Source organism: Narcine bancroftii, chromosome 9, assembly GCF_036971445.1.
Source record: "Narcine bancroftii isolate sNarBan1 chromosome 9, sNarBan1.hap1, whole genome shotgun sequence".
In the NCBI taxonomy this organism is placed as follows: Eukaryota; Metazoa; Chordata; class Chondrichthyes; order Torpediniformes; family Narcinidae; genus Narcine; species Narcine bancroftii.
This window is the reverse complement of record NC_091477.1, coordinates 27,287,555-27,304,516: the sequence shown is the minus strand read 5'-3', so window position 1 is coordinate 27,304,516 and position 16,962 is coordinate 27,287,555. Positions and strand designations below refer to the sequence as shown.

The following is a 16,962-nucleotide window of genomic DNA, read 5'->3' as shown; positions in this document are numbered from 1 at the left end:
ATGGCAATTTTAATCTTGGGATATCCGGGTAGGGCACACTAACTCATGTACTGTGGGGTTCAGTACCTTGCAATGCATATATGACACAATGACATTCATTCATGCATGCATAGCACGAGATCAACAAGGACCATTTACGCGGAGCCAATATTTTACTCTGAATATGAGGCTCTAAAGAGAGCCATAAAGTTGACCAATCTAAGCAAGGTCTAGTGCATGGAAGCCAGTTCATCAGACTGGTTATAGTTAGATTTTTCAGTGTAAACTTATTTCTTTTGGTTGGTTTCTCTCAAGCTCCCTGCCTTGCCTTGCCAATCCCTACCAGCACGTTTCATACTTGCTCCTCCATCCAAATAGGACCCAAACATCTCCTCATGCAGCCAATTAAAAAACCTTCCCCATCAGAAACAATGCCCTTCTAATCCTTAGTCATAATTCCATAGCAATACTCCAACCCATTCTTTCCCCGACTTCACCACCCCTCTTTCTAGGGCATCCCATGGCCTGTGACTTGTTTTCTTCAACTTGCTCTGGTATTGTACATCAAATGAACCTTTACTGATATGAAAGAATACCTGGGTGAGATTAGTTCTTCATTAATTATCTCAAATAATAGCAAATTTGTGGCATAGAACTCGCATCCAAAGTCATTGCACTTGGCTCTGAACTCCCTGGTAATATTGTGTTACATCAATATGATGAATAATCTTTGTCAGTCTCTAAAGGTGGAGGAAATCCCACTTCTACTTGGGTCCCTTTAAGGTTATCTCAGAGAATCACAAGTATTCTGAACTGTCCAGAGAAATGCTATTGTCAGTAATACACTGCCAGTGCAGTGGTTATATAAACTAGACGTTCTCAAGTTGTGGTTTTCAAACTGTCTCCCTAAACTCACATTCCACTTTATGCAATCCTGATGCCATAAGTGCTCTGTGAGCGGGAAGGGAAGGTTGAGAACCACTGCCCCAGTCCCAATTGTTACTGAAATATTTTGCTTGAGAAAAATTGTCACTGGCCCGTTTCCTTTGGAGTGATGAAACCGTGCACATAATGCATCAATGAGCTACGATTAAAACAGTGGTTTTCAAACTTTTTCTTTCCATTCACATACCACCTTAAGCAATCCCTTACTAATCACAGAGCACTGATGGTATAGGGATTACTTAAGGTGGAATGTGAGTTTAGGGGGCCATTTGAAAACCACTGTTCTCGAGACTTGAATCCAACTCCCACACTGATAGTTCTGAGAGTTACATTCATTTAATAATGTAGAAATTGGATCAACAACGGCTCTTTGTGGTGATAACTACAGGAATTACTGGATTGCTGCAAAGTGATCTGGCTTACATCTGTCTCCTACCCAGTCCCTCCCGATATGTTGTAGGTGGCTCACCACCAACCTCTCAAGACAGTTGGGAATGGCTAATAAATGGTTGCTAAGCTTGTGACACCCAGATAATTAAAAAATGAATAAATGGGGAAAAAAACACTCCCTACTTTTACTGAAACCATGCAGTTAGAAGCTACATGAATCACTTTTGATATGAGGGCCCACACTTAACTCACCCAAAAGAGGCAGGACCATTGGAGATTACTTGAGTATCTGGGAAAGCGACACGTCACTTCTGCTTACATCTTCCACTCCATGGATAGTGTTTGAATATACAATCCACTGACTTCTGTTCGGTATTTGTTCACCAGGCACATGGATCTTCATTTTGACACCTCCAGGCATAGTTACATTTCCTTTGAAATAGGAGAATCTGCTGACAAAGCATCTAGTCAGCACATGTTTTGTCTGTTTTAAATTTAAATTTAGACATCCAGCACAGTTACAGGCCTTTTCGTCCCATTGAGCCCATGCTTCCCAATTAACCTACAACCCCTGGTACGTTTCAAATGGTGGGAGGAAACTGGAGCCCCTGGAGGAATCTCATGCAGACATGGGGAGAACATACAAACTCGTTACAAACAGTACAGGATTCGAACCCCGATCCCAATCGCTTGTGCTGTAACAGCGTTGCATTAACTGTACCACTCTTCTTCCAAAAATGCTTCTTTATCCTTATTTTATCGAATGTACATTTATCTCATTATCAGAAAAAGAAATGGATTCCATCCTCGTCTAACTTTGTCCTTCTACATGCTGAAGACCTGCCTTTCTCCATCCATCATAAACTCACTTCTGTCTTACCTCCCACATAGTGTTATTCTTTACACTCTTGCATTTATAAATTTAATTCAATCCATCCCCATAATGAATACACCCTTTCCTGTACCTTTTTATTAATACAACTTTTAGTTTTCTTATATTGTAAACAAAGATAAATAACTCACAATGGATGCATTTCAGTTAATTACACATTTATTTACTACATTTGCATTATGTTGAGAAAAATTGTATCAAATTAAATTAATTGCAGGATAGCTTGTGCATTTCATTTGAAGAGATGTTTTGCAGATATCCATTTTAAGAGTTGCTGCAGTGTCCCAGTTTACATTTCATTTGTGCCTTTATCATCAGTTAAATCTGACAACTTCAATGAGAACATTAATTGGAACTGGAAGGCATTTACTTTTGTGTTTGTCAGATTTGTTGAAGTTGATCTATAATCATATCTGAAGCAATAAAGTCTGAGAAAGTGCTGTCTAGTTTTTTTCTCTTCATCATGGGAAAAAAAGAGAATTTTTTTCCAATATCAAAAGTTGAGCTGTATACCAGAGATTTCTGAGGAGCCCAGCAGACCATCTGTTTTCCAAAGCATTGGGTTTTAAATTCCCATCCTGATGTGATTACTGGTTTGACACACAATACATTACTCTTTCTTATTCTTGTTTCCCTGACAAGTAAATCAGATTCCAATTAAACATTAACTCTTTGACTACCAAATATTCACTACAGAACTTTTAGTACATTTTTAATTGTTATGGCAAATTACTGTTTGCTTGTTTAAGATTTACACAATATAGTTTTCTTTTGGAGGATATATGAAGCAAGGGAGATAAGGGACAACCCAGTGAAAATATTTTATCAGGATTTTCAAAAGATATTTCATATAGTTCCACAAAATATAAGTGTGATTGATAGGTGTGAGGTAACATAGGAACAAGGATAAAATCACAAGGTGCATAGATAAGGTGAATGGTGATGGTCTTTTCTCAGAGTAGGGAATCTGAAGGTTGAGGTGAGAAGGGAAGTATTTAAAAGGGACTTGAGGGGTAACTTTTTACACTGAGAATTGAAGTTAAATGGAATGAGCGTCCAGAGAAAGCTTTAGTTGAAATACAGTTAAGATGTTTAAAAGAACATTTAGACAGATACACGGATGGGAAAGTTTAGGGGGGGTGTAGTGTGAATAAAAGGTCTCATGACTGGAGGGAGAACAAATGCTTTTATTAGCTTATAACTGAGGATAGGGTCTCACAGTAGTCTTCGGAAGGGTTCTGGGTTTAGGTGGGAAACCAGGGTTATATGTGAGCAGATGGGGATGGAGCCAGCCATCAGCACATCACCCTACCAGTGAATCCCAGTTCACTGCAGGGGATGTGGGCCTGATGCAAGCAACTGAGACTTACTCATTTAGACAATGTAGTCAACATGCACAAGTTGGGCCTAAGGGCTAGTTTCAGTGCTATATGACTATGATAGTTATATTTATTAAAACAGAGAAGAGAAGCAGTCATCTTTGGGACTGTAGACTCCTACTTAAAGGCTAGCTAAAAGTTGATCCTGCTTTGGTTTTTATGTTCTGCAGCCAAGTGTGAAACAGGCCAATTTTTCTAAGTAAGAGTTTCTTTTGCCTGACATCAATACACAAAAGAAGATAGGCGTACAGTGCCCTCCATAATGTTTGGGACAAAGACACTTTTTTTTCCCTTATTTGCCCCTGTGCTCTACAGTTCTAATTTGTAATCATACAATTCACATGCAATTAAAATGCATATTCTACATTTTATTCAAGGTTATTTGTATACATTTTAGTTTGACTATGTAGAACTTATAGCAATTTTTATACACTCCCCTCAATTCAGGGCACTATAATGTTTGGGACATTTGGCTTAACAGGTGTTTGTGAGCACACGGGAATGTTTAATTGCTTCATGGTGTAGGCATCAGAGAGCTGGGCTTGCTTCATTAGTGCAGGCATTAGTGCAAGGCATTAGTGCAGGCATCAGAGAGCTGGGGTTGCTTCATTAGGGCAGGCATCAGAGAGCTGGGCTTGCTTCATTAGTGCAGGCATCAGAGAGCTGGGGTTGCTTCATTAGGGCAGGCATTAGTGCAGGCATCAGAGAGCTGGGCCTTTATTAGTGCAGGCATCAGAGAGCTGGGCTTCCTTCATTATTACAGGCATTAGTGCAAGCATCAGAGAGCTGGGCTTGCTTCATTAGGGCAGGCATTAATGCAAGCATCAGAGAGCTGGGCTTGCTTCATTAGGGCAGGCATTAGTGCAGGCATCAGAGAGCTGGGCTTGCTTCATTAGGGCAGGCATTAGTGCAAGCATCAGAGAGCTGGGCTTGCTTCATTAGTGCAGGCATTAGTGCAAGCATCAGAGAGCTGGGCTTGCTTCATTAGGGCAGGCATTAGTGCAAGCATCAGAGAGCTGGGCTTGCTTCATTAGGGCAGGCATTAGTGCAGGCATCAGAGAGCTGGGCCTTTATTAGTACAGGCATCAGAGAGCTGGGCTTCCTTCATTATTACAGGCATTAGTGCAAGCATCAGAGAGCTGGGCTTGCTTCATTAGGGCAGGCATTAGTGCAAGCATCAGAGAGCTGGGCTTGCTTCATTAGGGCAGGCATTAGTGCAAGCATTAGAGAGCTGGGCTTGCTTCATTAGGGCAGGCATTAGTGCAGGCATCAGAGAGCTGGGCTTGCTTCATTAGGGCAGGCATTAGTGCAAGCATCAGAGAGCTGGGCTTGCTTCATTAGTGCAGGCATTAGTGCAAGCATCAGAGAGCTGGGCTTGCTTCATTAGGGCAGGCATTAGTGCAAGCATCAGAGAGCTGGGCTTGCTTCATTAGGGCAGGCATTAGTGCAAGCATCAGAGCTGGGCTTGCTTCATTAGTGCAGGCATTAGTGCAAGCATCAGAGAGCTGGGCTTGCTTCATTAGGGCAGGCATTAGTGCAAGCATCAGAGAGCTGGGCTTGCTTCATTAGGGCAGGCATTAGTGCAGGCATCAGAGAGCTGGGCTTCCTTCATTATTACAGGCATTAGTGCAAGCATCAGAGAGCTGGGCTTGCTTCATTAGGGTAGGCATTAGTGCAGGCATCAGAGAGCTGGGCCTTTATTAGTGCAGGCATCAGAGAGCTGGGCTTCCTTCATTATTACAGGCATTAGTGCAAGCATCAGAGAGCTGGGCTTGCTTCATTAGGGCAGGCATTAGTGCAAGCATCAGAGAGCTGGGCTTGCTTCATTAGGGCAGGCATTAGTGCAAGCATTAGATAGCTGGGCTTGCTTCATTAGGGCAGGCATTAGTGCAGGCATCAGAGAGCTGGGCTTGCTTCATTAGGGCAGGCATTAGTGCAGGCATCAGAGAGCTGGGCTTGCTTCATTAGTGCAGGCATTAGTGCAAGCATCAGAGAGCTGGGCTTGCTTCATTAGGGCAGGCGTTAGTGCAGGCATCAGAGAGCTGGGCCTTTATTAGTGCAGGCATCAGAGAGCTGGGCTTCCTTCATTATTACAGGCATTAGTGCAAGCATCAGAGAGCTGGGCTTCCTTCATTATTACAGGCATTAGTGGAAGCATCAGAGAGCTGGGCTTCCTTCTAAGCTTTGGATCATTTTAGAATCTGTAGCTGCTATTTTTCAACACGAGGACCATAGATGTGCCAATGAAAGTCAAAGAAGCCATTATGAGGCAGAAAGACAAGATAAATCAGTAAAAGACATTGCACAACCCTTAGGATTATCAAAATGAACAGTTTGGAACATCATTCAGAAGAGTTTACTGATGATCTCAGTAATCTCCAAGGAAGACCACCACTACTGATTACCATAATGAAGAAAAATCCACAAACCTATGTCCATCGGATTAGAAACACTCTTCAGGAGGCAGGTGTGGATATGTCAATAATTACTGTCTGCAGGAAACTTCATGAACAGAAGTACAAGAGGCTACACTGAAAGATGCAAACCTCTAGTTAGGCACTGAAAAGATGGCCAATTTGGTTTGCCACACAAGTATTTAAAAGAGCCTGCAGAATTTTGGAAAAAAGGTCATGGGGACAGATGAAACCAAAATTAACCAGTATCAGAGTGATGTGAAGAGCAAAGTGTGAAGGTGTAAAGGAACTGCCCAAGATCCAAAGCAGATGACCTTTGCCAAGGTTTGCATCTTGCAGTGTTGCCTTTTTATTTCTGTTCATGAACTCTGTCCTCATGTAGAAAAATGGCAACTCCAGACTCCAAGGGCAATCAAAAGCTTAGAAGCAAGCCTGACTCTCTTATACGTGCACCAATGAGGCAGTTCAACATACTGCTCAACATCACAAACACCTATGAGGCCAAATGTCCCAAACATCATGCTGCCCTGAAATGAGGGGACTATATACAAAAAGTGCTGTAATGACTATATGGTCAAACCAAAACATGTACAAATCACCTTGAACAAAATCTGGAATGTGCACTTTAATTTCATGTGAATTGTTTCATCACAAATTTAAAACTGTGGAGCACAGGGGAAAATAAAGCAAAAAAAGTGTCTGTCCCAAATATTATGGAGGGCACTGCATGTCATAAAGTTCACAGCAACTACAGCTGTGAAATGGGGCAAACCCGCATTACCTTATTGTAACTGCAAACCACCGGCTTAGATGCTCACATACTCTAATGTTCGTTACTTGGTCTGCCCTGTTAAAAGAATAATAATAATGCATCTTTATTTTCTAATATCAGTTGCTGAAATTAATCTTAATTGCATTTCATAAATCATAGGCTAAAGTTTTCAATTTTTACAGTCTTCTTGTTTCTGATTTAAAAAAAAACGATTCCTCAAGTTCCTTATTGTTTGGTTGTAAAAATAACCATTCTTTCCACACACTTAAGCACTATCCCTAATAGTACATTTTTTCCTTGATGCGGTCATCTTTAACAGTTTTCAAGTTCAAATTCAAGTTTATTATCATCTGATTGTACATAGTCAACCTGATGAAACGCCTCCCCAGACACAAAAACACAAAATACATAGTAGGTAATGATCACATCCATAAAATATATTTGGGATGATTTATGTGGTTACAGGATACTTTTCATCGATCTCTCAGCCTGTGGGAAGAAGCTGTTACCCACCCTAGCAGGGCTGATTTTGATGCTTTGTTTGTCTCTTCCCTTTCAACGTGATTTATAATTTTCTGAAACTTTTTGTGGCTTGGTTCTACTTAATGCCAAGTTTCTATCGGTATTGTGGCATCTTTCCTTCCTGCAGTAATTAATATTTTTATTCTGACCAGATTTCTAATAAGTGATGCATTTTTGAATGCAGGCAATTCATCCTTGTCACAATTGACCTCGGGCACTCTTCTCCCTGGTTTTCTCCATATTATTCCCTCACCACTTATTCTTTGCTTCATCAACAATCCCATCCCTCAGACTCTGCTATTGGATTAGGTCAGATCTAGATCTTTGCTCTTTATTAGGCCACATCCTCTTCCAAAAGATATCCTGCTGACAGTATTAATTAACTGCTCCCTTTCAGGTCATGCTTCCATTTTTGCACAGGTACTTAATCTCGTACTGCATCTTGGCTCAGCATGAAATTCAGACAGCAGGATCAAAATATTAGCCTTGAGATGTGAATTTGCACGTTCCCCAAGTTGCTTGTATTTCCCAAATAAGACCCCTTCCTTCACTCAAGCCACTTTATCAATCAGCACAGAAACCATGATCATTAATGGCCAACCCAATCCTCCACAAAATCTACCTGAACATGGCATAGCGCCATAACGTTTTATAACCCACAGCTTGTTCACTGGGATACCGGTCCATCTTTCTTATCCATAAATATTCCACGGATAACATTATTGTCCTTTTACATCACTAATGATTTTCTCCACTGTAGCACTGTTCGTATAATACCTATTAACTTACCTTTTTCCTTGAGAACCAACCAGTAGAAAATAATTCCACATATAATTCATTATTTTCCCAACCAATAGGATTGCTAATGTAACTAGTTCAAATTTCCACCCTCCTTTTCTCTATATTCCTTTCCCCCCTTCTTCCTGCCCTCCGACAGCTTTTCACTTTTCTAACTAGGAATAGCTATGCCAAGTCTGATATAAATACTTTTTCCCTTTCCATGATCTGTAATTCATTATGTGGACATTAGTGACAGTTAATGAGGATAACTTCATTTTATGCCCTGCCATTATATATTTTCATTCATTTTGCAGTTCTCTTATTCTCCCCATTAAATGCATCTAAAACCTGGAACAGCACAATATTTGCAGCAGAAACATGAAGTATTATATATATAATTGCCATTTCCCTAATCCTTAACTCTCATTCAGTACCAAAGTGATAATCATCCAACAAATTCAATTTTCCAGTTGCTGCAATATAGAGTGGAGTCAGATTGTGATTGGCTCATCACCCAAAATGCTGCACTGGTGGTACAACAATCATATGCAAAGGTCCATTGAATAATTAGAACTGTTAATTAGAGAAAAAGTGAGCTCATAAAATCAGGCATCGCCCCCTCTCTTCCTCCTTGGAATCTCCTGGGCAGGTGTAGAGTGGATTGTGGAGGGTCATGTGAACTCTCCTGAGACCCTGGGATCGGAAGTGACCTCACAGGCCAATCAAGGGTGAGATCAGCCTACCTGCAAGGATGATGTGTGATTGGTTCTTGTGACTGATGGGCGACGGGTCCTCCGGATGTCAGTCAATTGTTTGATCTGCCCACAGGTGAGGCTGATGTGCAATTGGTCCGAGCAGGTCATGTGATCTGATCCTGGATTGAGAGGTCATGCGTGGAACCTATTTGGTCCCTTTTATTGATGTTGTCTTAAACTAGCACTGAAGTCAAATCAGCCGGCCATAGGCAGAGACTGGAGGGCCAACTACAATGGGACCATCCCAGATCCCATGCCATGGCAATTGTTGGAAGCTAGGTTCATTTGACATACTTGTTAGTTGTAATTAATTTACTGTTTGTTGGTGTGCTGTGCCTGTGGGTGGATGGGCATTATGTGTTTAACCCTTGGATTCCCTATTGAGAGTTCAGCATGCTTAACAGCAATTTATTGCACCTGATGTCTAGTTATATGTGTATTATTCTGGGATGGTTTGTGCCCTTTTGTGAATTCCTGTGTGTATAAATAAAGTTTGTTGATAACACGTGTCCAGCCTTTATTCTCTTTGAACCCATCGAACCTATTCTTTAACACAATAATAGGCTCTGTTGTTCTTTGCATTTGTTCCTCCTTTAGGTTCAAACTACATTCTTCCAAAATGTTTTTTTCAACACATTATATCTCTTGGCTTCAGGAAGATATGGATGAAAGATGCCTAAATTATATCAGAGTACATCACTGTTTGTCAAATGGCTTTGATTTTCCTGTTCCTGGACATCAGTACCTCAGCTCCACGTAGATGTCATCAGTGTTAGAGAAACTTACTATGAATGGAGGAAAAAACAAAAAAACTGCAAATAATGGAAATCTAAAATTAAAGCAAAGCAATATGAGAAATACTCAGCAGGTCAGGCCACATCAGTGGGAAGAGAAACAGTCAATATTTTAGCCAAAGACCCTTCCATAGATTTGGCGTCAATGGTCTATTTTTACAAGTTGTTATTTTTTTGGGTGCCTGATATTTAAAAAGAAATAAGGCAAATGTAATTGATTGCAAAGTTGACTTTACAAAAACAAAACTGACATTTTGTTGAACTAGTTATGACAAAATAATACTAAAGGCAAGTATAGATTTTTTTCATAATCTGTGCAATTGTGTCTGATGTTTGGGAGCTGTCTGTCCTATTTTCCCATAGAAATGAAACTTTTCACAATATAATCTCACATTTATCATCTTGTATTCATCCACGCAGCAAGTCCTGGTTATAATTCTGTGTATTTAATCCATTAATCATGTCATTTTGAACACTTTGGAAAGCCTAGAATTTCAATTTAGATTAACCAATGCAAAAGGAAATCTTATATACTATTAGCATTCTATTTACCAAATATAATGTGATTAGACCATTGTGGTCTTTACCGACGAGTTGAAATTTAGTCTAAGTTTGTATCTCTTGAAATATTTATTTATGGTTGAGGTTCAATGTTGGCTTGAAAAAATTGGTGTTAATTTTTTAAATTCAAATAAATCCCTGCTTTTGAGTTATAGCCAACATTGATATTGTTCACCTCGGTCTCAATATTTAATTTGGTAATTAGGCTGAACTTATAGTTTGCAGGGTCCATACATGGATGCTTCTTCTGCCCTAAAACAGTCCTGAGCTGGAGAAGCTGAAATTTATATATATATGTGTAAGAGTGAAGATAGGAAGAATAAGATGAAGACGTAGATAAGTATTTGGTCTGCGTAGTGACCTTTTGGTGCCTATAGACGATAGCTTAATACTAATAACACAGGAGCTAAGAATGTAGAACAGGGCCAAATGGATGACACAAGAAAAATGGAACAAGATGAAGAACTGAAAATGCAAACGAGGATTAAAGAAGCTTATGTAACGGTAACAGAAGTTCAAAATTGCAAATCAAATCGAGGGGTGATGTCACAGGGCAGCAGGAAGCAATGCTTTCTTTTTAATGATAATGAGTTTATTGTCACAAACAAAGAGACAATAAATACAAAAAATAGACAATACATCAATGCATATCCACAGTTATCCCAGTGCAAATTAAGTTTCAGCAATAGTGCCGACATTCCTTTGGTGGTATTGCCTGATTAGTGTAACAAGAAGAGGTTCAAGAGCCTGATAGCAATTGGAAAGAAACTGTTCCTGAACCAAGTGGTGCTGGTTTTCAGGCTTCTGTACCTTTTTCATAAAGGTAGCAGTGAGAAGAAGTAATGACTTGGGTGATGGGGGTCGTTTATGATATTGGCTGTCTCCCATGAACTGGGCCTGAGCATTAAAATAATACATTATAATCAAGTCATATAATTTAGTTACAAAAAAATCATGATATGAAGACTTTATCTTACTGAAGTGTAAAATATTCTGAGAGAGGCAGATAGATTCGATGAACAGAGGATATTCCCATTGGCTGGGCTGTTTAGAACAATAGGTCATGGTGTCAGGATGACATTAAGACTGAGATGAAGATATATTTCTTCACTCAGACATTGGTAAACCTATGGTATCTGTTTCCACACAAGGATGTAAACGCCCAAATGGATATGGGAAAATTCCAGGATGTAAAAGACACCAGGAAGCTTGGGTGAATAGAATATAATAGCATAGGTTATACTGTAGATACATAACACTGGCCAGCTAAGATTTTGCCTTCTCAACACCTTAGTGCTGCTATTCAGGAAAATCACCTTAAAATTTCCTATCGTACTGTTTTTGATATAACCTATTTTGGTGATTTACTGTCATATTTTAAGTCTAGTTCAAGGATACAAAACCATGAAGTGCAACATGTTACTGAAAATTCATTTTCTGGATTCACACTTGGGCTTCTTCCCCGCTGATCTTGGTACAGTCAGTGACGAATGTGGAAAAGCAGTGTCAGGGCAATTGGAATCCATCAATGCTGGCCAACTATTGTTGGACACTGACATGAGAGGCATCAGATGCTGAGTACAAACAAAAATCAGCAGCAAAACATATTTGAACTCGCACAATATGTCAACATAATGAAACAGGCTAAATTCATTAAAAGTTCATTTAACGTTTCTCCAACTTCCTACCTGATACAACAGGTCTGAAATTATCTTTGTTTTAGTTTGAAGTTGTCTATCATTATCCCCAATTTTGTTTAAGGAAGCAAACCTTTTGGAAAAAAAAAATTGTTGTCTAGTATTATCAGTCATGATCATGTTGAATGAAGCAGGACTAAAAGGACTAAATATCTAGCACATACCCCGATTTTTCTACCTTTTACGTAATATTAAACATAGAGATGCTGATGCTGTGTGGTTGCAATGACCGTGATTTTTGCCTGTAGCTCCTCGTCAATGCCTTTAAATTTGGAGGGGGGGGGGTGGGGGGTGGGAAGCATATATATTGGATTACCTTTCTCAAGTTCCTGAACCTAGATAGAACTCTGCCATTGGCTGGGTGATTTCAGGGTGATAATATAACCATATCATGATCTCCATAATGTTTGGGACAGATACTGTTTTCCTTTTTTTTTGCCCCTGTGCTCTGCAGTTTTAAATTTGTAATCGAACAATTCACATATACTGTAATTGAAGTGCACATTCCAGATTTTATTCAAGATTATTTGTATACATTTTGATTTATCCACGTAAAAATTACAACACTTTTCATACATAGTCCCCTCATTTTAGGGCACTATGTTTGGAACATTTGGCTTCGCAGGTGTTTGTAAGTACTCAGTATGTTTAATTGCTTCATATGTGCAGCTAGGCTTGCTTCTAAGCTTTTGATCACCTTTGGAGTCTGTAATTGCCATTTATGATCATGAGGACCAGAGTTGTACCAATGAAAGTCAAAGAAGCCATTATGAGGCTGAAAAACAAGAATAAAACAGTAGGAGTCATCACCCAAACCTTAGGATTACCAAAAGCAACATTATTAAGAAGAAAGAGCATGCTGGTGAGCTCAGTAATCGCCAAGGGACCAGAAGAAAAATCCCCAAATGTATATCTGACAGATCAGAAACACTCTTCAGGAGGCAGGTGTGGATACGTAAATGACTACTGTCCATAGAAGTCTTCAAAAACAGAAATATAGAGGCTACACAGCAAGATGCAAACCATGGCAAAGTGGTATGCTTTGCATCTTGAGAAGTTCATTTATGCCTCCACACTTTGCTGTTGCCATCATTCTAATACAGGTTATCTGTCCACGACCTTTTTCCAGAATTCTGCAGGCCCTTTTAAATACTTCTTGGCAAATTGTTATCTGGCCATCCTTTCTGTGGATCTTGTAGTGTAGACTCTGCATTTCTTTTCGTGCAGGTGGTGTAGTCAGACGTAGTGATGCTGCATGCACACTTATAGGCTCTCTCAGTGCTGATCAGCTTAGGCGAGAAGAGGAGCAGCTTGAAGGGTAGTCTTCTAGAGTTGGATGTGGTGGGGGGTGGGTGAAATTTAGGAAAACTTACAAGATAGATCAGCCAGTGGCCACCTCTGGTGGGGGAGGAGTGGGGGGAGGCTGGTCTGGGTCAGAGAGTATAAGGGGACAGGACAACACCTGGCTGGCTGCCAATCAGTCGGCCTGAATGGATCAAGCCCCACCCGGCCGGGTGTCAATCACCCGCCGGGATATAAGCCTGTGCCGGCCTCCCGAGGCCTCACACTGAGTTGCTGCAGCCACAGCCAGCCTGGCTCTGTGGAGGTTTTTGTGGATTAAAGCCTGTTGTTCAGTCTTTACCTTGTGTGTGTCTGATTCTGTCTAACAGCACACCACACATTCACATTGGATACAGTGATCTCTGATACCAGTGGCCCCCTACTCTTTCTCTCACTTTGTTACAGACATGCAGTAATGTTCAGTAACTAACACACTCTTACAAGACAGGGACTTCAACACACACTCCCAGTTGCCTGACCCACTGGGGTATGTCTCAATACCAAATATTCCCACACAATACTACAATCCCACTCGAAGTGTAGTGCACACCTTACCAATCACTCTTGTAGCGATGTACACGACCTGGCATAGAGCAGCGTTCGCAGTCAGGACCAAGGAATGAAGAGGATGATCTGCTGCATATGGTGGGCCTTTAAAGTGCAGTAAGCAGGGGAGTCTGGCCCAGTGATTTAAAGGGGCCATTGGTGAGGTGTGCACAAATGGATAGGCAGAATCCAACCTGGGTTGGCAGGTGATGCGATTTCCAACTTGGAGAGCTCATGTGACCCTCCACAATCCACATTCCCACCTGGTTTCAGATGGAGAGGCTACATGACTCTCCACAATCAACCTTCCCACCAGGATCCACATATGATCCTCCACAATCCACACTACAGGGTTCCTCTGTGAAGATGTTTTTTTCTAACAATTCACACAGCAGTGTAAAAAGCAGGTTTACAGATTATAGGATTACAATAAAAAGGAAGATCAAGGAAGGGCAGCACAGTTATGGGGTGTATTCAGGAGCCTGATGACTGCAAGGAAGAAACTCTCTTTAAGCCTGTTGGTGCTGCTTTCACACGCTTTAGCCTTTAGCCTCTTCTTTGGTGTGAATACAGTAATGGGACTGCAGTGAGTTCAAATGCAGCTCTCATTTTAAGAACTGGATGGATTTGATAGCTTAATTTATTTTCATAAAGTGCCGTAATAGAGTGGAATCAATCAATCCCAGCAGTATAGAGTTCTGGTTAGATGATTTATCATTGTTTATACTAGTTCAGCTTATTTGAAATCAGTGAGAAATACCTAATTATTCCAACTGAAAGCTGGAGAGGCCTGACCATCACATTACTCACCAATTCGATATTTAGGTCCTCCTTTTGCAGTACCTTTATGTAAAATTGAATAGATTTTGTCCCATTTTTCGGAAATGTCATATGGGACTGTCCATTTTTCATTGACCCAATTTTCATTCCACTAGGACTGCTGTCTGAAACTCGGTGTTCAGGGTGGCAGTCAATTGGTCCCTTTCAGAATAGCTGGACCACATTGAGAGCAGAAATGAGATGGTATGTTTATTTTTTTTTTAGACATACACATTGGTACAGGCCATTTTTTCCCTCTAGCCCATGGTGCCCAATTACACCCAATTGACTGATAACCCCCAGTATGGTTTTGAATGGTGGGAGGAAACAGGAACCCTGGGGAAAACACCCACAGAGATGGGGAGAGCGTACAAACTCCTTACATTAGTGCGGGATTCAAACCTGTATCCCAATCACTGGCGTTGTAACAGCATAGTGCCAACCACTATGTCAACCATGCTGCCCTTCATAATTTATATTCTTCAAAGAGAGTGAAAGGCAGGCCTGTAAAATCAAATGGCCTATGGCACATTATTGTTTCAGTGCTATTGTGACAATGAGCAAACATTGACGCACCCCCCAACCCCTGCCTGGTCCCCTCCGACCTTCCCATCTTGGAGACAGGAAAAAAAATCCTCCCCTCCACCCCTTTGATCCTCCTCCCACCCCTGCCTGGTCTTCACCTTCCCCTCTGACTTTCCCCTCTTGGAATGTTCTGCCCGCAGTAGAGGCCTCACCTTCGACCTCCTTCATCCACATCTCAATGAATTCTGCACATCCCATGATGCTGAACTCTTCTTCCTTTGGCTCTGTCTCCACGCCTACTACCACAACCAGAATTCTCCACCTCCCACTATAGATATCTTCTCATGCTTTAAATCTTCCTTCTCCGTACACCTTGTCCTGGTCTTCTGCCGCTCTGGGCCTTTATACTTCCAACTGTCATGGAGATATCAACTGTATTGACTTCACCACTCCCCTTACTCATTCTAAAACTCACTCACTTGGAACACCTGACCCTTCACTCTCTCTGCACCAATCCCAACCTCACCATCAAACCTGCAGGCAAGCGTGGCACTGTTATGGCATGGAGCACTGACCTCTATCTGGCTGAAGCTCAGACACCTTCTCCCACTTACCCTTCCAATAGATCCTCACTAAACCTCATTAAACCACTGTCTCATGCAATATCTTTGAACTCATAGTTTCTAGTTATCACCCTAGCATGGCATCAATCTCATTTTTTTTTACAACCCTACACTACCCATTCCTACCTCCTACCTAAGATCTACAAACCCAATTGTCCTGGCAGACCCAGCGTTTACATGTGTCCCTGCCCCACCGGACTGGTTTTTGCTTTCCTCAACTCCATTTTGTCCCCCTTGGCCCAGTCCCTCCCCACCTACATCCAAGATACATCACATGGCCTTCATCACTTCAACAACTTCTAGTTCCCTAAACATGACCTACCCTGGACATCCAATCACTATACATACTGAAGGCTTCAAAGCCCTTTGTTTCTTTCTCGACAATAGACCCAACCAGTCCCCCTTCCATCACCACCCATCTGGCTGGCAGCACTTGTCGTCATCCACAATAACTTCTCCTTTGACTTGTCGTCATCCACAATAACTTCTCCTTTGACTCAGCCTACTTTCTCCAAGTCAAAGGGGTAGCCATGAGTACCTGCATGGGCCCCAGCTATGCCTCCCTGTTTGTTGGCTATGTGGAGCAATCCATGTAACAAGCCTACACACGCAAGCCTCATCAACACTTTCTCTGCTACATTGATGACTATTTTGGTGCTGCCTCATTCACCTGTGATAAGTTCATTGACTTTGTCCACTTTGCAGCCAACTTCCATCCTGATCTCATATTCACTTGGTCCTTCTTGAGCAACAGTCTCCCTTTTCTCTGTCTCCAACTCAGGAGATATACACTCGACAGGCATTTTCTACAAAACTACAAAATCCCACAACTACCTCAACTATACCTTTTCATACCCTGTCTCCTGTAAGGATTCCATTCCTTTCTCTCAATTCCTCTGTCTTCATTGCATCTTCACCTAGGATGATGTCTTCCATGCCAGATCATCAGAGATATCCTCCTTCAACAACATGGCTTTACCTCTACCACTATCAACCTGGCCCTCACCTACATATCCTCCATTATCCCTGGACCTCTCCATCCTCATGTGCAAGAAGGACAGGATTTCCCTTGTCCTCATCTACCACTCCACGAGCCTCCTGTCCAACATAACATCTCTGCCATTTCCACCAACTCCTCCCCTCTCTGCCTTCTGCTGGGACCACTCCCCTTTTCAATTCCCTGACCATTTCCCTTACTGACATGTCTGTCCATGGTCTCATGCACAGC

The 16,962-nt window shown here is 41.4% G+C and overlaps 1 protein-coding gene across 3 annotated transcripts in view; it reads left to right on the top strand.

Annotated features, from left to right (window-relative positions):
• The window catches only part of LOC138743350 (A disintegrin and metalloproteinase with thrombospondin motifs 2-like), a 273,394-nt gene that overhangs the window by 37,051 nt on the left and 219,381 nt on the right, over positions 1 to 16,962 (top strand). The window lies entirely within an intron of this gene.